Genomic DNA, 25,654 nt, shown 5'->3' on the forward strand with positions numbered 1-25,654 from the left:
TTCCATGTATTTTCATGAAACATAAGGCCTTCGTCTTCACTGTCAACCACCCGGCCAATCTTCGTATCAAACACAAACTTACTTATGACACCCCACCACCCCTCGTCCATATTCCCAGCTGCATCATTTAGGATAAGATTTAAAATCACAAACCATCAGCTTATAGTCCAACAGGTTTATTCAGATGCACGAGCTTTCGAAACGCTGCTTCTTCATCAGTTGGCTGTGCGCTTTGATGAAGCGCTTTGAAAGCGAGTGCCACCGAATAAACCTTTTGGAGTATAACCTGGTGTTATGTAATTTTTAGCTTTGTCCACCCCAGTCTAACACCAACACCTCCGAATCAGAAATAATAAGAGACATAGCACTGATCCCTGTGGTACACCATTGGACACTAGCCTCTAATCACACACCCTCCGACTCCTACCACTAAAGTTGATTTGGATGCAGCTTGGCAAGTCACTAATGAGTCCTACCTCTTCCCTGGTTATTCTGTTCCGCTGGACACACTTAGAGAATATCTGGAGATTCTCACTAACCTTCCCTGCCAGTAGTTTTCCATGCCCCTGTGTTAGACAGTCACATCCAACTGATGAATTTCCACCTTATTGTAGCCTTAACTGCCTGTCCCAAATCCTGCCATCATTTGCCTTGACTGTGGAATAGACAGCGAGGGAAGCGTTCTGTTAATTTCCAACTTGTCAGATGTTTTGTGAATTTTCTAAATTTCACTGTGACCCACCTCTCATTCTTTGAATCTCCAGAGAACACAGGCCGAGTTTCCTCATCAGGCAATCTCACCATCTGAGGGATTAATCTGGAGAATGTCCATTGCACTTCCTCTCAAGTCAGTATATTCTTTCTGAGATTCGGTCACCAAAACTGTACACAATACTCCAGGTACAGTCCCACCAACACGCTGTGAAACTGCTTCAACATGTCTTTACATCAATGTTCTGACTCCCTGAAATGAAGGCGAACCACACTTTAGTTTTCCACTTGCATTTCTTCCTCCAAATACCTTCACATTCATTGCATTTACGAACTCACTGAGATCTTATAGAAACACTTCCGAAAATCCAATATATACCACTTCTACTGGTTCCTCATTATCTGTGCTATCCGAAACAACTTCAAACAATTCCAAAGTTTATCAAGTATGATTTCTCGATCAGAGGTGCATGCTGATCCTCTCCATTGTTGCTGTTAATTTTTAAATATCAAAAATGTCATCCTGTGCAATAGATTCTAACAGTTTCCCTACAGATGTCAAGTTAATTGATCTGCAGTTCTCCACACTATGTGTTTTATTCCCTTTGTAGCTGTTTGGATCCCTTCCATTCATCTATAGTGCTTGGATCATGTTTATCCACAATAGTTTCCGGTCTCTGCAGAATGTGCAGGAAAATAAAACACAGTCATCGACAGTGCAATTAATACTTCTATTGGTGATTTATTTCTGACATTTTGATATGAAGTACATCTGTTTCGTCAGACTTAGAAATGCTCAATCCAGCTACATGTTCAAGTATTACCTAGTTACTGATATGAATTGACTTTATGTCTTTAGCTCCAGAAGTCCGAAATGATCACTTGGTATTATTGGGTGATTTTCTGGATCTTCCTCCATGAAGACAGATGCAAAGTAACTGGTTATTTTCTTGGCCATTTCCCTGTTCTCCACAATGACCTCTCCTCTCCCGATGACAAATTTCCACATTTGAGCTTGCTTTTATTTTGTTTCCTTTGAAATATAGATCACAGATTGATGCAGTGTTTGTGTTCCTGTTTGTTAGTAGGTATGTTCTCTTTTTGATTTCCTTTTCAGATTCATGGCCCTCCTTTTCTGGATTGTTAATTTCTGAGAATTGTCAGCTTTCCACAATATCTGGAATTCTTCTGAAGTCACTTCCTGTGATTAATATATTTTCTAATTTGTTATGTTAACCATCATTGAGTCACTTTCTCATTCTTTCGTGTTTATACCTGAAATAAATGACGTATTTTTCAGACTTTGCAGTATTTCTAAGAACTCCTGGTCCTGACCAGATACATTCAGGAACAGTGCAGGAGGATAGGAGGACAGAGAAGAAATTGCGGGAGCCCGGGTTGGTTCTTTTCCATCATTGCTGGCCAACACGTGAAGTCCTGGACGACTGGATGTCGCATATGCTGAGCCAATATTCAAGAAAGGCTACAAAGATAAACCTGGGAACTAAAGACCAGTAAAACTCAAATCTAGCAGGTAGGTTACTTGAGAAGTTTCTGAGAGATTGGATATACCTGCATTTAGAAAGACAGGGTGTGATTCGAAGTCAGATTAGAATGGTTATGAAAAAGCAGAGCAGGTCAGACACCATCCGAGGAGCAGGAAAATCGATGTTTCGGGCAAAATCCCTTCATCAAATTCAGTACGGCTTTGTGCATGGGAGATCTTGAATGGTAAATGTGTTGGAGATCTTTGATGAAGTGACCAGCAACGTTGAGCAGGGAAGGGTGGTGTACGTCATCCATATGGATTGCAGTAAGGCCTTCAGTAAGGTTCCACATATTGCGCTGCTCTGGAAGGTTAGATCACATGGAATTGAAGGGGAGCTGGCAAATTAGGTACAAAATTGGCTTGATGGTAGGAAGCAGAGATTAATACTGGAAGAATGCTGGTCAGACTGGAGGCCTGTGACTAGTGGAATGCATCTGGGGTTGATGCCGGGACCACTGCATATTACATATATCTATGATTTAGATGAGAATTTACAGGCATGATTCGTAAGTTTGAAGACGACACTAAAATAGGCGGCATCATAGAGAGTGAGGAAGGTTATCTTAAATTTCAGAAATTGCATCAGTACTTTGATCAGCTGGGGAAGTGGGCTGAGAAATGTCAAATGGATTTTAGGGAGTGTAGTGGAACAGAGGGACCTCGGAATTCAGGTGCATGGTTCTCTGGAAGTTGATTCAGAGGTAGACAGTGAAGAAAACTTTTGGCACACTGGCCTTATTCAGTGTAGTTTACTGAGTATCGAAATTATGGAGTTATGTTGCAGTTATACAGGATGCTGCTGAGGCCATATTAGTAGTGTTATGTTCAGTTTTGTTCACTTTGCTACACGAATGATGTTATTATACTGGAAAGATTGCAGAAAACATTTATAAGAATGTTGCCAAGGACTCAATGGACTGAGTTATAAAGAGAGGTTAGACAAGCTAGAACTTTTTACTTTTGTGTGTATGAGACTGAGGGAGGATCTTATTGAAGTCTGTAAGATCATGACAGGCATGGATAGAGTGAATGTACCCAGTCTTTTTTTCCAGGGTTGGGCAGTTACAAACAAGAGAGAATCAGTGTCAGGTCATAGGAGAAAGAATGAAAGGGAACCTGAGGAACAACCTTTTTACACACAGGGGCTGGTACGCCTATGAAATGAGCTGCCAGGGGAAGTGATTGTGGCGGATACATTAACAACCTTTAAAAGGCATTTGGCCAAATACACGGACAGGAAAGGATTAGAAGGATACGAGGCAATGGGGTTAGCGTGGATGGACATTTTGATCAGAATGGACCAGTTTGGGCTGAAGGGCCTGTCTCCGTGCTGTCGGGCTCTATAACTCTAACAACCATTGCTTGTTTCCCATTGAATGTTATATTGTACTTTCCCAATTCACTGGAGCTACCTTGACCCTCTATCCTCCAGTCTTCCATGATGTTAAACTAGAAAGTTCAAGCATTCTATATTGTATGCAGACGACGTGGAAAATGCACCTTATTAATGTTATTATTCCTTAAAAGCTGCTTCAGTACGAGGTTATTAATTCGTCCTTCTGACCACATAATACCAAATCCAAAATAACCTGCTCTCCAGTTCTTTTCACAACATACTCTACAACCTTATAAACACTTACAGAATTTATTTTTCACAACATACGCAGTCACTTTGTTAACGCAGTTTAGATGCAACTTGAGAGCATCCAATAAGACTGCGGTATCCACAATACTTGCCTATCTAATTTCCAGCGCATGTGATGCTGAGATTTTCTGCTAGCGTTTTGGTTTTGATATATAACACACCAATATTTGCTTCTACTTGCTATCTGTAAGCTCTACCAAAACTGATCCTGTGGAAGCTGAGGGACAGGTCTGTGTCGTTTTTAGTGATAGACCTGAACAAGATATACACGGGAGCTCACCTCGACACTGAGATGATCTGAATAAATGTCCTGCAATACAGGATAAGCATCAATATCCTCCCCGCTCTGTCAGGATAAGAGTTACCGTTTCCTCTCTGCTCGCTCACACTCACTGAACATCTGTTCTAGCACCGACCCCCCCCCGGACAAGGCTCATGCTCCCTCACACTCACTGTATATCTGTTATAGCACCGACCCCCGAACAAAGCTCATGCTCCCTCACACTCACTGTATATCTGTTATAGCACCGACCCCTGAACAAGGCTCATGCTCTATATCCAAATAAGGCTCAGGCACAACCACTCTCACTATTGAATTCAGCATCTTTCTTCCTCACTTTCTCTGTCACCTACGCAATACCCCCCACACTAATAATACTATATGGATTCAAAACTGTCGACTGACTCATTCCAGACAACTCACAATTCCCCCCAACTACGCCAGCACTAACAGCAGGATCACCCATTCCCACTCTCCCTCCCACCCTCCTTTTCTCCCATTCGAGGAAGAAGAGCCTGGAATAGGAGAGAAAGGCAAAGCCGGGTGGTGAAGTGCCTGATATCCATTCGCTCACCAGCTCCCTCCGCCATGTGGGTGGGACACTGGTATGAGCCAGAGAGGACTGGGACGCCTCGTGTGGAGATTCTGAAACACCCATGTCCCACCGACCGATTAAGGAATAATGTCCTGTGAAAGACAATTCTCACTTTAAACCCATTGGCAGTTCCAACGGCAGTCCTTTCACTTCCAAAAAAGACACAGATACCTCACTGCACAGAGACTCAGACAGAGAAATACCCAGTAGTATTGCTTAACACCCCAATATGCGAACACGCACATTACTTACAAGGAGATAGGCATACACACATGTATAAAGACACAGAGACATATGCAGTCACATACAAATAGACACAAACACAGTTAAGAAACACACAGGCTGATACACAGGCAGACAGACATAGCCACACTAACACACAGATAACAGGCACATGGACACACACGCATATATATGTACACACACATACACACACAGACAGACACGCATAAACGTATATACACACATACAGACACACATAAACACATGCAGTCACAGAGGAACAGAAACTAGTGTCATTAAGACGCAAATCGAGATGCTTTGGATTAGTAAGGAGATCAAGTATTCTAAGGAGAAGGCAGAATGATGAGGTTGAGGTACATATAAGACATTATTGAAAGGAATTTTAGACTCGATGGGCCGAATGGCCTCATTCTGCTCCTTGCTTTAATGTTCTTGTGGTGTTATGCTATCAGATATTCTCTTCCTGATACAGCAGCAGAGGCTGGGTTTGATACACATTTGATTGGAAAGTGTCAGTGGGAATGTGGGACAGGTTTGAAGTCCAGAATGCTTTATGTTGATTCCTAATTATTGTGTCCTTATGTCTGAAAAGAAGTGGTAATTTGATGTGAGGTTAACACGGTTTAAAATAACGGGACCCACAATGAAACAAGGATGTTCATTTCACTTTAGTGTTGTGCTATCTGTGGTCTACTCATCCTCAGGGAGCAGTGAAGACTCGGTTATTGAAGATATTCAACTCTGAGCTGGACTGATCTTTGCTGGACAGGAGAGTCAATGTTTATTGGGAACAGACAGGAGACGGATGGTCAGACACAATCGGATCAGTTATGAGAATTCTGGATGGTGCAGCTGAATGACCAACTACTGCCCCTACCACATGCGCTGTGCCCTCAATCCACCCTCGAGGTTGTTACAGAGATGTGCTGCTCCCCCTACCCCATGTGTTGTTCCCTTAATCCACCACTCCAGGCTATTACAGAGATATACTGCTGCCCCTACCGCTTGTGTGGGTCCCTCAATCCACCCCTCGATACTGTTACAGAGATATACAGCTGCCCCTACCCATTGTATTGTTCTCTCAATCCACCCCTCGAGGCTGTTACAGAGTTATACTGCTGCACCTACCCCATGTGTTGTTCCCTCAATCACCCCCAGGTTATCACAGACATATACTGCTGCCCCTACCGCTTGTGTTGTTCCCTCAATCCACCCCTCGAGGCTGTTACAGAGATATACAGCTGCCCCTACCCATTGTGTTGTTCTCTCAAATATCGTCCATTATCATTCCTTCCAGAGAATGCTCCAGGAGAGAACACATGGCCCAGTTTGATGTTCAGTTGACATTATTGTATGGTTCAACACAGAGAGGGAGAAACATGTTCCCGGCCTGAGAAGCAGCAGCTGATTGATCCCTCTCTCTTAATTTGTCCACCCGAATGCAAAATATGAGACCATAAAAGCCCTGAGCTATCTTCACCACTTGTGAAGGGTTACTGGTGAGTACTCATTGGAACCTCTCCACTGCTGGAAGTAAAGGTAGTTCAGCCGAATCCAACTGTTCCACAAATAAATCCCATTACCAGCAGCTTGTGTGAGCAAAATAATTTCAAAGGCAGAAGAACATTTGGGACACTCTATCATTTTACCATTTGTTGTGAGTTCAACGTCCTGCATTTCACATTTTTCTCAAAAATGACCCAGCCTGAGTCCTATACAATTGGTCATAACACTAAACTGGCTACATTTAAAATCTGTTGTAAACAGTGGAGGAGTGGGACTGGAACAGGACACAGTGACCCTCCAACATTTGTCGGAACACGAATGAGAAATTCTTATTGGACTGTTCAAGTGGGACTTCCCTTTTCCAAACGTTTGTGGTGACTGGATGTATGCATTTGTTTAAAGTTGTGCTGTATTCAAACATTTGACAGATAAGTGCACGTAGGAAAATTGTATACAGACAGAAAAGTGCTGCTTTGACCACAATCAGAGCAGCTACGATCTTGGTGCCTTGTGAAACAGTGACAATGTGTCTAATGACTCACTCCTGCTCCTCAGTCCTATGTTCCTATGTTCAATTCAGCCCCGCAAACCTCCTGCATTGGTACTGACAGGGGCATCTTGCTCCAAATACCTGGTCCACAGTAACACAGGATGTCATTCATTCCCTCGAAGCTGTCACGCATAGTTTGGTTTGGGTTGGAAAATGTTACTTCAAAACCCAGGCTGGGTTCGAAAGACAACTCTGGTCTCTTTGCAGAGTGTCTCCGCTCTGCAACTTGTGCTTCATTTCTTGTTCAGGGTATAGACCCAGATTCACTGTGAAATCAGCCCCCAGACCTAGAACATAGAACATAGAACAATACAGCACAGAACAGGCCCTTCGGCCCACGATGTTGTGCCGAACATTTGTCCTAGCTTAAGCACCAATCCATGTACCTATCCAATTGCCGCTTAAAGGTCATCAATGATTCTGACTCTACTACTCCCACAGGCAGCGCATTCCATGCCCCCACCACTCTCTGGGTAAAGAACCCACCCCTGACATCTCCCCTTTACCTTCCACCCTTCACCTTAAATTTATGTCCCCTTGTAACACTCTGTTGTAACGGGGAAAAGTTTCTGACTGTCTACTTTATCTATTCGTCTGATCATCTTATAAACCTCTATCAAGTCACCCCTCATCCTTCTCCTTTCCATTGAGAAAAGGCCTAGCACTCTCAACCTATCCTCGTACGACATATTCTCCATTCCAGGCAACATCCTGGTAAATCTTCTCTGCACCCTCTCCAAAGCTTCCACATCTTTCCTAAAGTGAGGCGACCAGAACTGCACACAGTACTCCAAATGTGGCCTAACCAAAGTCCTGTACAGCTGCAACATCACTTCATGACTCTTGAATTCAATCCCTCAGCTAATGAACGCTAATACACCATAGGCCTTCTTACAAGCTCTATCCACCTGAGTGGCAACTTTCAAAGATCTATGGACATAGACCCCAAAATCCCTCTGTTCCTCCATCTGACTAAGAACCCTACCATTAACCCTGTATTCCGCATTCTTATTTGTCCTTCCAAAATGGACAACCTCACACTTGGCAGGGTTGAACTCCATCTGCCATTCCTCAGCCCAGCTCTGCATCATATCTCATTCCCTTTGCAGCCGACAACAGCCCCCCTCACTATCCACAACTCCACCAATCTTCGTATCATCTGCAAATTTACTGAACCACCCTTCGACTCCCTCATCCAAGTCATTAATAAAAATTACAAACAGCAGAGGACCCAGAACTGATCCCTGCGGAACTCCACTTGTAACTGGGCTCCAGGCTGAATATTTACCATCTGCCACCAATCTCTGACTTCTACCGATTAGCCACTTTTCTATCCAATTGGCCAAATTTCCATCTATCCTATGCCTCCTGACTTTCCGCATAAGCCTACCATGGGGAACCTTATCAAATGCCGAACTAAAATCCATGTATACTACATCCACTGCGCTACCCTCATCCACATGCTTGGTCACCTCCTCAAAGAATTCAATAAGACTTGTAAGGCAAGACCTACCCTTCACAAATCCGTGCTGGCTGTCCCCAATCAAGCAGTGTCTTTCCAGATACTCCTAAATCCTATCCCTCAGTACCCTTTCCATTACTTTGCCTACCACAGACGTATGACTAACTGACCTATAATTCCCGGGGTTATCCCTATTCCCTTTTTTGAACAGGGGCACAACATTCTCCACTCTCCAGTCCCCTGGTACCACCCCCGTTGACAGTGAAGACGAAAAGATCATTGTCAACGGTACTGAAATTTCCTCTCTTGGTTCCCACATAATCCTAGGATATATCCCGTCAGGTCCGAGGGGCTTCTCTATCCTGAGGTTGTTCAAGATGTCCAATATATCTTCCTTCCTAACAAGTATCTCTTCTAGATCAATGGTGCTGGAAGAGCACAGCAGTTCAGGCAGCATCCGAGGAGCTTTAGCAAAATCGACGTTTCGGGCAAAAGCCCTTCATCAAGAATGAAGGCAGAGAGCCTGAAGCGTGGAGAGATAAGCTAGGGGAGGGTGGGGGTGGGGATAGAGCAGCATAGAGTACAATGGGTGAGTGGGGGAGGAGTTGAAGGTGATAGGTCAGGGAGGAGAGGGTGGAGTGGATAGGTGGAAAAGGAGGTAGGCAGGTCGGACAAGTCCGGACAAGTCAAGGGGACTGGAAGTTTGAAACTAGGATGAGGTGGGGGAAGGGGAAATGAAGAAGCTGTTGAAGTCCACATTGATGCCCTGGGGTTGAAGTATTCCGAGGCAGAAAATGAGGCGTTCTTCCTCCAGGCGTCTGGTGGTGAGGGAGCGGCGGTGAAGGAGGCCCAGGACCTTCATGTCCTCGGCAGAGTGGGAGGGGGAGTTGAAATGTTGGGCCAAGGGGCGGTTTGGTTGATTGGTGCGGGTGTCTCGGAGATGTTCCCTAAAGCGCTCTGCTAGGAGGCGCCAGGTCTCCCCAATGTAGACGAGACCACACCTGGAGTAACGGATACAATAAATGATATTAGTGGATGTGCAGGTAAAATTTTGATGGATATGGAAGGCTCCTTTAGGGCCTTAGATCTCCTCCCTGACCTATCACTTTCAACTCCGCCCTACATTCTTGGACATCCTGACAAACAGCTAGCCTACTTGCTGGACTACAAGTCCGGATCCCATCCCCCTGCCAAATTAGTTTAAACCCCCCCGAAGAGTGTTAGCAAACGTCCCCCCCAGGATATTGGTGCTCTTCTGGTTCAGGTGCAACCCATGCTGCTTGTACAGGTCCCACCTTCCCCAGAATGCAGTCCAATTATCCAAATACCTGAAGCCCTCCCTCCTATACCATTCTTGCAGCCACGTGTTCAACTGCACTCTCTCCCTATTCCTTGCCTCACTGTCACGTGGCACCGGCAACAACCCAGAGATGACGACTCTGTCTGTCCTAGATTTTAGCTTCCAGCCTAACTCCGTGAGCTCTTGAATGACGTCCCCACGCCTCTTCCTACCGATGTCGTTGGTGCCAATGTGTACCACGACTTCTGTCTGCACACCCTCCCCCTTAAGGATTCTGAAGACACGGTCCGAGACGTCTCGGACCCTGGCACCCGGGAGGCAACAAACCATCCGAGAGTCTCGCCCTTGTCCACAGAACCGCCTGTCCGTCTCCCTAACTAGAGAGTCTCCTATAACTAGCGCTCTCCTCCTCTCCCCCTTTCCCTTCTGAGTCTCAGAGCCAGACCTCGTGCCACAGACCCGGTCACTGAAGCTTACCCCTGCTAGGCCGCCCCCCCCCCCTCCCCCCCCCTCCCAAAAGCATCCAAAGCTGTATACTTATTGTTTAGGGGAACGACCACAGGGATCCCTGCACTGCCTGCTTCCTCCCCTTCCCACCTCTAACTGTTACCCAGCTACCTCTGTTCTCCGGCGTAACTATGTCCCTGTAGCTACTATCTATCACCTTCTCCGCCTCTCGAATAATTCTCAGTTCATCCAACTCCAGTTCCAGTTCCCTAACTCGTTCTGTGAGGAGCAGGATCTGACTGCATTTCTTGCAGAGCTGGTCGGGAAGGTAAGTGATTTATATATAAAGAACTTACCTCGACACCAACGCTCTTTTCACAGCAGAAAGTGGCGCGAGCTCGGCGGAAGTGAGGTTGGAGCGCAGAGCTGGTCGGGAAGGTAAGTGATTGATATTTGAGTGGGTGTGTTCTCGACCCCAGGCCCTACATAGTAGGACCACCTCACAAAGAAATGACTCATAAAATACTTTGCTCTCTCTGATTGCAACATTAAATAACAGAACGTGCAGGAAAATTACAACCATTAACTTTGTAATTACAGAATATGAGAACATAAGGAACAGGATCAGGTAGTTCGGATAATCAAGCCATTGTATACGATCATGGCCGATCTACTGTTCGTATTAACTCATCTTTCATGTCCAATCCTTCACACCCCCTCAGCTCTCTGACAGGTCAAAAATCCATCCACCTCCTTTTTAAAATACTTTCAGGGATGTAGCTCCCCTAGATCTCGAGAAAAGATAATTCCTGACATTCACTACCCTGTGTGAGAGGAAAACACTCCCCACACAGACACCATCACCTATTGATATGAACAAGACGGGAACACAGGGGCTCAGCAAAGGGTGAATTGCCTTGATTTCAAGGCAATATTTGACTGAGAATGTCATCGGAAGTGCCATCTTATTTGAGCTTAATGGGAATCAGCTGTCCCTTCCCCACTGGCTGGGGTCTTTCAGAGCACAAAGGAAGATGCCTGTTTGGGGGCCGAAAATCTCAGTCCCAGGACATCACTTCAGGAGATCCTCCGGGTAGCTTCCTCAGCACAAACATCTTCAGCTGCTTCACCAATGCCTTTCGCTATCATAAGACCGGAGGTGGGGATGGTCACAGAGGGTTACACAACGTTCAGAACATTTTGTCTCCCATCAGCTTCTGATGAAGCCTGTGTCCGTGTTCAGTAAGACCCGGACAGCATTTAGGCTTGGGCTGTTAAAGTGTCAGTAACATTCATGTAACAGCGCTGTCAGACACAGTTAAAAAAGGAGCTCATTCAACATCTCAAGCTGGTTACATACATAAATGCGGAAGCCATTCGGCCCATCGAAACTACTGAACCAGAAGAGGGACAGCCCATTCAATTCTCCTGCTTGTTCCATAGGAAGAGAAAGGGTCTGGTCAGTACATTGAGCTGTTAAACAGGATCAGGTAGGGTCCAATCAGACCCTTGAACCTGTTTCATGGGACCTGGAGGAGGCCATTCAGGCCCACGAGTTTGTTATACATGAACAGGAGGGTGTCACTGATGCTCCAATACAACAAACCAATGGAGCAGACACTGCACTCATGGATGGCCGTACGAGGTTCCTCGTGAGTCCATTGCCGGTGGAACGACTGCTACTTTAACGTGGTTTGCTAGCAGTGAGGAGGGAAGCCAGATGTTTTGTATCAAGTCTCAAAGCGGCGTCTTCCATCTCTGAGTAGACAGACCTATGTTCTCCATGGAGGTCAGAAGATGATGGGAATAGTTAACTGTTTTAGAATGAAGGCATTGTGGCTGCTGTCAGGATTTTGGATAACGTGATGTTTAATGTAGGATCACACACCAAATGCACTATATTCAAAGTCTGACTCTCTCTCTCTCTCTCTATCGATATAGGGAGTGGGGGTGGGGTGAGGGGAACGTCCTCAGAGGCTTTTGTAATCCGAGTAAAAACAAGCCATGGATTTTATCACCGTATCAATATCTGTTTAGAACATCATGAGAGACTGTCCATTCCCCTTAAGTTTCAATGCAATCATCTTTTATTTTCTCTCAGCGCTAAAGATTAATCTTCATTCACCCCTCATTTTACCACCATCCCGGCGATTAGTCTGGTTAAAAACCTTTGCACACTCTCCGTGGCAGGACGATTATTTCTTATAAAGGAAAGAAAATCTGTCCACAATTTCCCAAGAGTGCCTCACCAACAGTCTCAGGTATGATCACAATAATTCCTTTCCCTCACTGAGACATCTCCGTTTCTTTCCTATGGCGTAAAAAGCCTTCCCTTCTCGCGACACTGCTACTGACGTGGAATTTAAAAGTTCCTTACATCTATATGTGAGCATCAACAGAACCAACACCAGAGGTGTTACGGGAGATGAACATCACACTCAGTGAAAAGGCTAAGAAAGAATGCACTTGAAATAAGGAATGGTCACCCACCTGAATGGAATTGAGCTGTAGGAATATGGGAAACAGGCAGAGAAAGGGAGCTATATTTCCTTTTGTTTTTCCCTCATAGGTCAGGCCAACATGTTATGCCTATCTTGAACTGAGCGGCTGGTTCAGCTGTTCCACAGGACAGTAAAGAGTAAAACACATTGCTGTGGGCTTGCAGTCACACAGAGTCCTGATGAGGGAAGGATGACCCATTGCCTTCACTAAAGGACATGAGGCAAGCAGATGGGCTTTTTATACTTGATGATGATGGTTTCACTTCAATGCCACCAATTTCCTTCATATTAACAGATTATTATTCTGTGACTCTAGATCATGAGTCAATGACTTGAGCACGATGCATTATCTTGCCGGCAGAAGTTTCTGTGCAGAGAACAAGTTAAACATTTCAAGTGCAATTATTTTGTGATTGCCGTGTGGTTAGAAGGGGCTTGAAACAGGTGATTCCGAATTTAACAGCGTCTCAAATGCTGGTTTACTCAGAAGGTGCACTGTGGCTGAGGAGGAGACTGGGATATCACGAAGGTGATATTGAACAGAATTAGCGAATGGGGAGGATATGGAGATATCGATCTGTGCAGGGCTAGAAGGATTATGCAGTTTTAGAGTTTGTCCTCACATATTGGTGAGTCATTTGAAAGTAGTAATTTGCTCATTACAATTTGTAAGGAATGGGATTTTTCATTGGAGCTGAAAACGATGACTTCCACCTTTCCTAATGTTAATAATATGAACAACAATTCAGTTTCACCTGCTTTAATGGACAGTTAGAATGCCTTACCAGGAACACCAACTATAGCGAGGATGGGATAGTAACCAGCTTGAATAACAATCAGTACATCATAGATCCCCCATACTAATGATATTCAAGGTTGAGAAAGCCAGGAAAGACAAGTCAAAAAACTCCTGTCCATGTTGGAACATTCCAGTTTAATGTTCTCAGATTCTGATATCTCCTCCCTGTCTCTCTGGAGCTGCTGATCCCTGTAAGTACTGTCGGCGATGCTCACACTCATACTATGGGATAACACATTGAACTGAATCCTTAATTAATAAAAGAGGCAAGCCCTGCAGTGACACATTAGTATCCACAGAGATTGACATTAATCACAGTCACTGAACAAATAGCTGCAGCCAACGCCTTTCAATTCAATATTGTTTTATTAAAATTCAAAATAATGATTAACATTTGCTCAGTCTGGTTTGGATATACGAGGGTGACTGAGGGAACGAATGTTGAGTCTGGTAGATTAATTGCGTGTAACCATTCAGTCTGCATTGGATATGAAAGTAATGCCAAAGGTTTATCGTAACACCAACATTTCTCTCTAATTGTAAATGGAAACATAGACCCTGTAACTACTGCTGAGGCATGACAATATCAGGAAGAAACTGAGAGAACTTTTATAGGCCATGATCTGGAGACAATATGTACCTAAGACAGCGTGGGGTTATAACAGACAGACAGTATTGATATGTTAACAGAGAATTGTACCTAGATGACAATGGGGACTCCAGATGTAAGGAGAATTCAGTGTAGATAAAGCATGATAGTGGAGAAGGCACAGAAGGTCAGGCAGCATCCGAGGAGCAAGAGAATAAACATTTCAAGCAGGGCACTTCTTCAGAACTGCGAAGGGGCAAAGGGGCTGAGAGATAAATGGGTGGTGGGGGTGAGGCTGGGGGAAAGGTTGGTGATAGGTGGGCGAAGCTAGGAGGTGATAGTGATAGGTCGGTGGGGAGTTGGAGCGGATCGGTAGGAAGGAAGATGGACAGTTAGGTTCCCACGAGAGGGTGGATCTGAGTCGGAGGGTTGGATCTGGGATCTGGGTTGTCGAGGGGAGATTTGCAAATTAGTGAGTTCAATGTTCATGCCGTGTGTTTGTCGGATCCCGAGGCAGAAGATGAGATGTTCATGGCGACATCCCGGTATATCTCTTCTGAACCCTCTTCAGCTGAATAATCTCCTTCCAATAACAGAACTTCACACAGTCCTGTAGAAGAGGTTTCATCAATGTCCTGCACAATCTCAGCATGACTTCTCAATTTCTAACCCCAAATATCTGAGCAATGAAGTAGCCTTAAACAGCTTGTCTCTAAGTGCCACAAACGTCTGTGAATTCGATAGGCACCTGTGGGTCCCTCTTTTCTACAACACTATCAACGCACTATTATTAATTGCATAAGCCCTCGCTTTTTATTTTACCAAAATGCAATACCTCGCATTTATCCAAGTTAAACTCGAACTGCCACACCTCAGCCCAGTGAGTGATATTACTGCCCCCTCATCCTCCTGCTTCAGGTTTAAAAGGCCCTCCCCTCTCCAGAAGGCCTACATCACAGGCCTTGAGTTTACCAAAGACCAAGAGCTTGATTTGCTTTGTGCAAGCTGAGGGAGGAGAGGGTAAGGAGAGGCTGGAAAGTAAACCGATGCCTTGTATCACTTAATAATTTCAGGAAGAGGGAAGCCACATGTCAGAGGTTGGAAATAGTGGCCAGTGTTTTTGGCCAGAAATTGTGCTCTTTCCTCATCTCTGGTGTTCAGTGTTATCTATTCGAGATTCCTCATATTGCAGAGTGTTTCTGCAAGATTTCTTGCGCTAATATTGCAGATTAGAGATAATAGCCATTTAAGCTGGAAATCATAGCCAAGCAATTAAAGAAGTTGCTTGGCAGAGCACGTGCACTCATCATCCTATAGTTGAGGCTAATACATTTTATTTGTTTAACAATGAGAACTGTTGCCTGTGTTTTTCAGTAATGTTAATCATAATGTAATAAATCGATATAGAGCTCAAAACTAACACTTACAATTCTGGGCATGGTATCAGTCTTGTGTGGTGGATAGCGCCCCTGCCCCTGGGCAGAGCTCTGGATTCGATTCCCTTCCATGAACTTATGGTAGTGTCACTTTCTCTGGAACAGATGATCTCGATTCTCTTGTGGGGTGTGTCACAGTATGTTCAAAGAAAGCTGATGAACAAACACATAGGAGAATCACGCTGCAGCTTTAGGGGCTAATGTTGAGTGGTGGTAGTGCCCCAACCTCTGAGCCTAAACGTTCACATCACGCAGAGATGTTTCATTATATGTCTGAGCACGTGGATTAAAATGATTTTTGAAATGTGACTTGATGGAGTCAGTGTAAGGACTGCACAAAACACTACATAGGACAAACAGGGAGACAGATAACAATCTGTATCCATGAACACCATCTAACCACGAAACACACAACCAGCTATCCTTAGTAGCCACACACGCAGATGCCAAGCAACATGAGTTCGACTGGAACAACACTAATATTATGGGACAAGCCAAACAGAGAAAAGCCAGGGAAATCCTAAAGGTATGGCACTCATCCACAGCTTCTGTCAACAAACACATCGACTTGGACCCAATGTACCGGCCACTGCAGCGGACAGCTGGGACTGACAACCAGAAGCTGCAGAGACAAACCTCAAAAAATACTGGAGGAAACATCACAGAAGGGCTTCACAGGAGGATCCCAAGCACTGAGGATGTCACCTAGAGAGGGGACAACACGTCTGCAACATAAATTCCCAGCTCGGTGAACAGAACCACAACAGACGCACAGACAGACCACCCTCCACCACCACGTAGTCTCCTGCCAATAAGCAGTTGTACACAGAAACACACACACACAACCCTACACCACCAAGTTGTTTCCTGCTATTGATCAGATATGTACAGAAACACATACACACAATCCCCCTCAAGCACTCTGTCTCCTGCCAATAAACAGAAATACACAGCAATGGACACACACAACCCTCTAAAAACACGTTGTCTCCTGCAATTCAACTGATATATAAATAAAACATGCGCACAACTATCCACCACCGCCCTGCCTCTCCCATTAAACAGGGATACACAGAAACACATACACACAAACCTGCTCCAATACCTGTCTCCTGTTATTAAACAGTTATAGACAGAAACACAAGCACACAACCTTCCACCACCACCCTGTCTCCTGCCATTGAACAGACATATGCAAAAACACACACACACAACCCTCCACCGCCGCCCTGTCTCCCGCCATTAAACAGGAATATGCAGAAACACATACACACCAACCTGCACCAATACCTGTTTCCTGTTATTAAACAGTTATAGACAGAAACACAAGCACACAACTTTCCACCACTACCCTGTCTCCTGCCATTAAACAGATATGTGCAGAAACACACACACACAACCCTCCATCATCACGCCGTCTCGTTCAATTAAATAGATATACACAGAAACACACACACACAGCCCTCCACCAAAACCCTGTTTCCTGCCAATAATCAGATATACAATGAAACACACAACATAACCCTCCTCCACCACGTTGTGTCCCGCTATTAAGCAGATTTACATAGAAGCACACACGCGCACACACACACACACAACCCTCCACTAACACCCTAACTACGGTCAATAAACAGATATACACAGAAACACCTTCCTGTCACCTGCCATGAAACAAATATAACAGAAACACACACACAAAACACTCCATGTCCACCTTGTCTCCTGTGATTAAACATACACAGAAACACACACACAATCATCTACGACCACACTGTCTCCTGCCATTAAATAGATATAAATAGAAACACACACATACAATCCTCTATGACCATCCTGTCTTCTGCCATTACACAGATCTTCACAGAAACACACAAACACACTTACACACAAATGGTCCACCATCACACACTCTCCAGCAATTAAACAGGTATAAACAGAAACACACACACATCTCGACATCATCCCCCTGTCTCCTGCCATTAAACTGACATACACAGAAACACACTCACACAACCCTTCACCACCACATTGTTTTCTGCCATTAAACAGATATACACGGAAACACACACACACACACGCACGCACACACAACCCTTGACTCCCAACTTGTTACCTGCCATTAAACAGACATACACAGAAACAGACACACTTAACCCTCCATCGCCGCCCTGACTCCCACCATTAAACAGGGATATGCAGAAATACATAGGCACCAACCTGCACCAATACCTGTCTCCTGTTATTAAACAGATATAGACAGAAACACAAGCATACAACCTTCCACCACCACCCTGTCTCCTGCCATTAAGCAGATATATGCAGAAACACACACACACAACACTACATCATCATGCTGTCTCCTGCCATTAAACAAATATATGCAGAAACACACACACACAACCCTCCACCATCACGCTGTCACCTTCCATTAAACTGACATACACAGAAACACACACACACAACCCTCCACCACCACATTGTTTTCTGCCATTAAGCAGATATACACAGAAACACACACATCCACAACCCTCCACTAACACCCTGCCACCTGTCAATAAACAGATATACACAGAAACACACACAAAACTGAACCACCTCCGTCTCCGTCCATTAAACAGATATACACAGAAACACGCACACACACACACTCTCTCCAGAGATTAAGCAGGTATAAATAGAAACACACACAACTTGACACCATCACCCTGTCCCCTGCCATTAAATAGACACACACACAACCCTCCAGCACCACATTGTTTTCTGCCATTAAAGACACACACACACACACACACACACACACACACACACACACACACACACACACACACACACACACACACACACACACACACACACACACACACACACACACACACACACACACACACACACACACACACACACACACACACACACACACACACACACACACACACCCCCCTCAACAGGAATTTGTTTCCTGCCATTAAGCAATTAAACAGATATTTACAGAAACATATAGATAACCCTCCACCATCACCCGGTATCCTGTCATTAAACAGGTATACACAGAAACACGCACACCCATTCATCCAACACCACCCTGTCTCCTGTCATTAAACAGAAATGCACTGAAACACACACACACATCCCTCCACCATCACCGTGTTTCCTGCCTTTAATCGGATATACTCAGGAACACGCAATCAAGACGCTACACCACCACCAATCTGTCTCCAGCCCTTAAATAGATATTAACAGAAACACACACTCACACAACCCTCCAAGACCACCCTGTCTCTTGCCATTAAGCAGATATACACATAAATGCACACACATATTACCCTCGACCACCACCCTGTCTCCTGCCATTTAACAGAAATACACAGAAACACACATTCAACCTTCCACGAACATCCTGCCTACGCACAAACCTCCAACACCACCTTGTCCTCTTGCTATTGAGTAGGTATATGCAGAAATACACACACACTCACAGCCCTCCACCACTACCCTGTTTCCAGCCCTTAAACAGATCTACCAGAAACACACACACACATAAACCTCCACGACCACCCTGTCTCCTACCCATAAATAAATATACCCAACAACACACACACACGAATTCTTCCACCACCACCCTGTTCTCCTGCAATTAAACGTGTATACACAGAAACACACACACATCATCCTCCTCCACCACCCTGTCTCCTACAAATAAACAGATATAGACAGAAACATATACGCATATCTTCAGCACCCTGTCTCAAGTCATTAATCAGTTGCACACAGAAACGCACACACAACCCTCCAACACCACCCTGTTCTCCTGCCGTTGAGCAGATATAAACAGAAATACATGCACACAACCCTCGACCTCTACCCTATCTACTGCCGTTAAACAGATATACACCGAAACACAGACACATACAGAACCCTCCACCACCACCCTGTCTCCTGCCATTAAACAGACATACACAGAAACACACACACAACTCTCCACGAACATCAGTCTGTTTCCTGTCATTAAGCAGATATATACAGAAAAACGCACACAACCCTGTACCACCACCCTATCATCTACCATTAAACAGACTGGCACAGAGAAAAGAAAACACACAGACAACCCTCCTCCAACACTCTGTCTCCTGCCATTAAACAGATATACACAGAAACACACACACCCAACCCTCCATCACCACCCTGTTCTCGTGCCAATGAGAAGATATACACAGAAATATACACACAAAACCGTTGACCACCAGCCTGTCTCCTGCTATTAAACAGTTATAGACAGAAACACAAGCGCACAACTTTCCACCACTACCCTGCCTCCTGCCATTAAAGAGATATGTGCAGAAACACACACACACAACCCTCCATCATCACGCTGTCTCCTTCAATTAAATAGATATACACAGAAACACACACACAACACTCCACCAAAACCTTGTTTCCTGCCAGTAATCAGATATACACTGAAACACATAACACAACCCTCCACTACCACGTTGTCTCTCGCTATTAAGCAGATATCCACAGAAACACACACCACACACACACACACACTACGGTCAATAAACAGATATACACAGAAACACACACAAAACTCTAAACCACCTTCCTGTCTCCTGCCATGAAACAAATATAACAGAAATACACACACAAAACACTCCATGACCACCCTGTCTCCTGTGATTAAGCAGATATATACAGAAACACTCACACACAATCATCCACGACCACACTGTCTCCTGCCATTAAACAGATATAAACAGAAACACACACATACAACCCTCACGACCACTCTGTCTCCTGCCATTACACAGATCTACACAGAAACACACACACAGACTCACTTACACAATAGTCCACCATCAACACTCTATGGCAATTAAACAGGTATAAACAAAAACGCACACGCATCTCGACACCATCCCCCTGTCTCCTGCCATTAAACAGACAAACACAGAAACACGCACACATACAGAGCCCTCCACCACCAGCCTGTTTGCTGCCGTTAATCATATATATACACACACACACTCGCACACAGCTCCCGAATCACACACTCTCCGGCGATTAAACATTTCTCGACACCAACACCCTGTCTCCTGCCATTAAACAGACATACGCAGAAACACACACGCAACCCTCCACCACCACATTATTTTCTGCCATTAAACAGACATACACAGAAGCACACACACACACACACTCACACGCACACACACACACCTTCAACAGCAATTTGTTTCCTGTCATTATGCAATTAAACAAATATTTACAGAAACATATATACAACCCTCCACCACCACCCGGTCTCCTGTCATTAAACAGATATACACAAAAACACGCACACACATTCCTCCAACACCACTCTGTCTCCTGCATTTAAACATAAATACATACAATTGCACAGACACACCACCCTCCTCCACCACCCTGTCTCCTACAATTAAACAGATATATACAGAAACATAAACGCATATCTTCAGCACCACCCTGTCTCCTGCCATTAAACATACATACACAGAAACACACACGCACATACGCGCACACACAACCATTGACCACCAATTTGTTTCATGTCATGAAGCAGATATACACAGAAACACACATACAACCCTCCACGACAATCCTGTCTACATTCATTACACAGTTATATACAGAAACACATACTCACCAACCTCCAAAACCACCCTGTCTCCTGCAATTAAACGGATATTTACAGAAACATCCAGGCAATCCTTCACACACTGTCTCCTGTCATTAAACAGATATAACAAAGACACACTCACACCACCACGACCACTCTCTCGCCTATCATTAAACAGATATACGCAGAAACACACACACACACACCACCTTCTCCCACAACCCTGTCTCCTGCCATCAACAGATATACATAGAAATACACACACAACGGCACGCCACCACAGTTTTCTGCCTTTAAGCAGATATGCACACACACACACGCACAACTATCAATCGCCACCATGTCTCTTGCCATGAAACAGATATACTCAGAAACAAACACATACCAGTCTCCACTACCCACCTGTCTCCTGCAATTAAACAGATATACACAGAAACACACACATAGAGAACCCTCCACCACCACCCTGTTTGCTTCCATAAATCAAAGAAGGTTTAGGGGTGACTTGATTGAGGTGTACAAGATGATTAGGGGGTTAGATAGGGTTGACAGTGTGAACCTTTTCCCGCGTATGGAGTCGGGTATTACAAGGGGGCATAGCTTTAAAGTAAGGGGGGGTAGATATAGGACTGAAGTTAGGGGTAGGTTCTTCACTCAGCGAGTCGTAAGTTCATGGAATGCCCTGCCAGCAGCAGTGGTGGACTCTCCCTCTTTATGGGCATTTAAGCGGGCATTGGATAGGTATATGGAGGATAGTGGGTTAGTATAGGTTAGGTGGGCTTGGATCGGCGCAACATCGAGGGACAAAGGGCCTGTACTGCGCTGTATTCTTCTATGTTCTATGTTCTAATTATACACAGAAACACATACACAACGCTCCACTACCACCCTGTCGCCTGCAATTCAATAGATATATACAGAAACATACACACACACAACCCTCCACTGCCTCCCTGTCTCCTGTGATTCAATAGATATATACAGAAATACGCACACACAACCCTCAACTACCACCCTGTCTCCTACAATTCAACAGTTATATACATAAACACACACACTCAACCCTCCACTACCACCCTATCACCCGCCATTAAACCGATGTATGCAGAAACACACACACACAACCCTCCACCACCACCTTATTTCCTGCCATTAAGTAGATATACACACAAACACGCATTCTGCACTCCATCACCACCCTTTCTCCTGCCATTAAACAGGCATGCACAGAAACACACACACACACACAACCCTCCACCACAACCCTGTCTTCTGCCATTAAACAGATATACGTAGAAATACACAAACACACAACTGTTAACCATCAAATTATTTTCTGCCATTAAGCAGATGGGCACAGAAATGCACACACAGACACAATACCCCCTGACCAACATCTTGTTGCCTGCCATTAAGCAGATATACACAGAAACACAAGCACAACCCTCAACCGCCACCATGTCTCCTGCCATGAAACAAATATAATCCGAAACAAACGCATACCACCCTCCACCACCAGCCTGTCTCCTGCAATTAAACAGGTATACAGAGAAACACGCACACACCACCCTCGAGCACCACCCTGTCTCCTGCCAGTAAAAAGATATACACAGAAACACACACATAAACCTAAAACACCAGCCTGTCTCTTGCCAGTAAACAGATATACACAGAAACACACACATAAACCTCTAACACCAGCCTGTCTCTTGCCAGTAAACAGATATACACAGAAACACACATACAACCTTCCACGAACACCCTTCCTACTGCCCTTAAACAGATATACACAGAAACTCTCATACATACACAACCCTCCACCGCCACCCTGACTCCTGCTAGTAAGCACCTAAACACAGAAACAAATACACTCTACCATCCAACACCACTCAATCTCCTGCCATTGAATAGATAGACACAGAAACACACACACACCACCATGCCACTAAGCACAAATACACAGAAACAACCCTCCACCACCAACTTGCCATCTGCCTGTCAACAGTTATACACATAAACACACACAGCACCCTCCACCACCACTCTGTCTCTAGCCCTTAAATAGATAGACACAGAAACACACACGCACACAACCCACCACAACCACGCTGCCTCCTGACATTAAACAGATAGACACAGAAACACACACACACAACCCTCCACGACCACCCTGCCTCCTGCCATTAAACAGGTATACACAGAAACACACGCACAACCCTCCACCACTGCTCTGTTTCCTGCAATTAATCGAATCTACACAGAAACACACATGCGCACAACCCTCCACCGCCATCAGTCTGTCTTCTGTCATTAAGCAGATATATATATATATACAGAAAAACACACACAACCCTGAACCACCACCCTGTCACCTACCATTAAACAGACTTACACAGAAACTAAAACACACACACAGACACCCCACCTACCAACACTCTGTCTCCTGGCATGAAACAGATATGCACAGAAACACACACACACACACACAAAACCCTCCATCACCGCCCTGTCTCCTACACATAGGCACATAGACACGGAAACACAGACACTCTACCCTCCACCACCACCGTCTCCTACGAGTAAGCACATAGACACAGAAACTCTGGCAACCTACTCTCCACCATCACGCTGTCCCCTGCCGTGAAACAAATATGCGCAGAAACCGACACCCACACACACACACACAAACACAGGCAAAACTCCATGAACACCCTGCCTCCTACCATTGGTCAGATATACACAAACACACACACGCACCAAACTGTCTCGCGCCATAAACCACATATACACAGAAACACACTCACACACACACTCACTCAAACCTCCTTGACCACCCTGTCTCCTGTCATCACACAGCTGTACATGGAAATGCACATACAACCTTCCACGAAATTTACAGCTGGGGAACGGCAGTCACGTGGCAATTAGGCAAGATTTAGGAAGCGTAAGATGGGGAAGGAACTACAGGGGATGGGCATATTAGGAATGTGGAGCTTATTCAAGGAAAAGCTCCTGAGTGTCCGAGATAAATATGTACCTGTCAGCAGGGAGGACCCTGTAGAGCGCGGGAGCCGTGGTTTACGAAGAATGTGGAATCTCTGGTCAAGAGGAAGATGGACGCTTATGTAAGGATGAGATGTGAAGACTCAGTTAGGGCGCTTGAGGGATATAAGGTAGCCAGAAAAGACCGAAAGAGAGCGCTCAGAAGAGCCAGGAGAAGACATGAGAAGTTGTGGGCGGATAGGATCAGGGTAAACCCTAAGGCTTTCTATAGGTATTTAAGGAATAAAAGAATGACAAGAGTAAGATTAGGTCCAATCAAGGATATTAATGGGAAGTTGTGTGAGAAGTCAGAGGAGATAGGGGAAGCACTAAATGAATATTTTTCGACAGTATTCACTCTAGAAAACGACAGGGTTACCGAGGAGAATACTGAGATCCAGGCAACTAGACTAGGTGGGATTGAGGTTCACAAAAAAGAGGTGTTAGAAATCCTGCAGAGTTTGAAAGTAGATAAGTCCCCTGGACCGGATGAGGTTTATCCTAGAAACCTCTGGGAAGCCAAGGAGGAGATTGCGAGCTTTGGCATTGATCTTTAAATCGTTATTGTCTACAGGAATAGTGCTAGGAGACTGCAGGATAGCAAATGTGGTTCCCCGTTCAAGAATGGGAGTAGAGACAACCCTGGTAATTGTAGACCAGGGAGCCTTACTTCAGTAGTTTGTAAAGTGTTGGAAAAGGTTATTAGAGATAGGATTTATAATCACCTGGAAAATAATAATTTGATTATGGATCGTCCGCACAGTTTTGTGAAGGTTAGGTTGTGCCTCACAAACCATGTTGAGCTATTTGAAAAGGTGACCAAACAGGTAGATCAGAGTAAACCGGTTGATGTGGTGTATATGGATTTCAGCATTGCGTTTGATAAGGTTCCCCACAGTAGGCTATTGTACAAAATGCGGAGGAATGGGACTGTGGAAGTTATAGCAGTTTGGATCAGTAATTGGCTTGCTGAAAGGAAACAGAGTGGTGGTTGATGGGAAATGTTCATCCTGGAGTGCAGTTACACGTGGTGTGCCGCAAGGGTCAGTGTTGTATAAACAACCTGGACGATGGAGTAGAAGGGTGGGCTAGTAAATTTGCAGAGGACACTAAGGTCAGTACAGTTGTGGATAGTGGCGAAAGGTGTTGTAGGTTACAGAGAGGCATAGATAAGCTGCAGAGCTGGGCTGAGATGTGGCAAATGGAGTTTAATGCGGACAAGTGTCAGGTGATTCACTTTGATCGGAGTAACCGGAATGCAAAGTATTGGGGTAACGGTAAGATTCTTGGCAGTGTAGATGAGCAGAGAGATCTCGGTGTGCAGGTACACAGATCCTTGAAAGTTGCCACCCAGGTTGACT

General features: G+C 44.8%; 1 pseudogene; it reads right to left on the minus strand.

Annotated features, from left to right (window-relative positions):
- LOC148139847 (putative G protein-coupled receptor 139) overlaps window positions 1–13,707 on the minus strand; it is an 86,433-nt pseudogene extending 72,726 nt beyond the window's left edge.
- Window positions 13,708–25,654: the final 11,947 nt, after the last annotated feature.

Source organism: Chiloscyllium plagiosum, unplaced genomic scaffold (assembly GCF_037043375.1).
Source record: "Chiloscyllium plagiosum isolate Xiang-an unplaced genomic scaffold, Cpla_swu_hap1 HiC_scaffold_37, whole genome shotgun sequence".
Classification (NCBI taxonomy): domain Eukaryota; kingdom Metazoa; phylum Chordata; class Chondrichthyes; order Orectolobiformes; family Hemiscylliidae; genus Chiloscyllium; species Chiloscyllium plagiosum.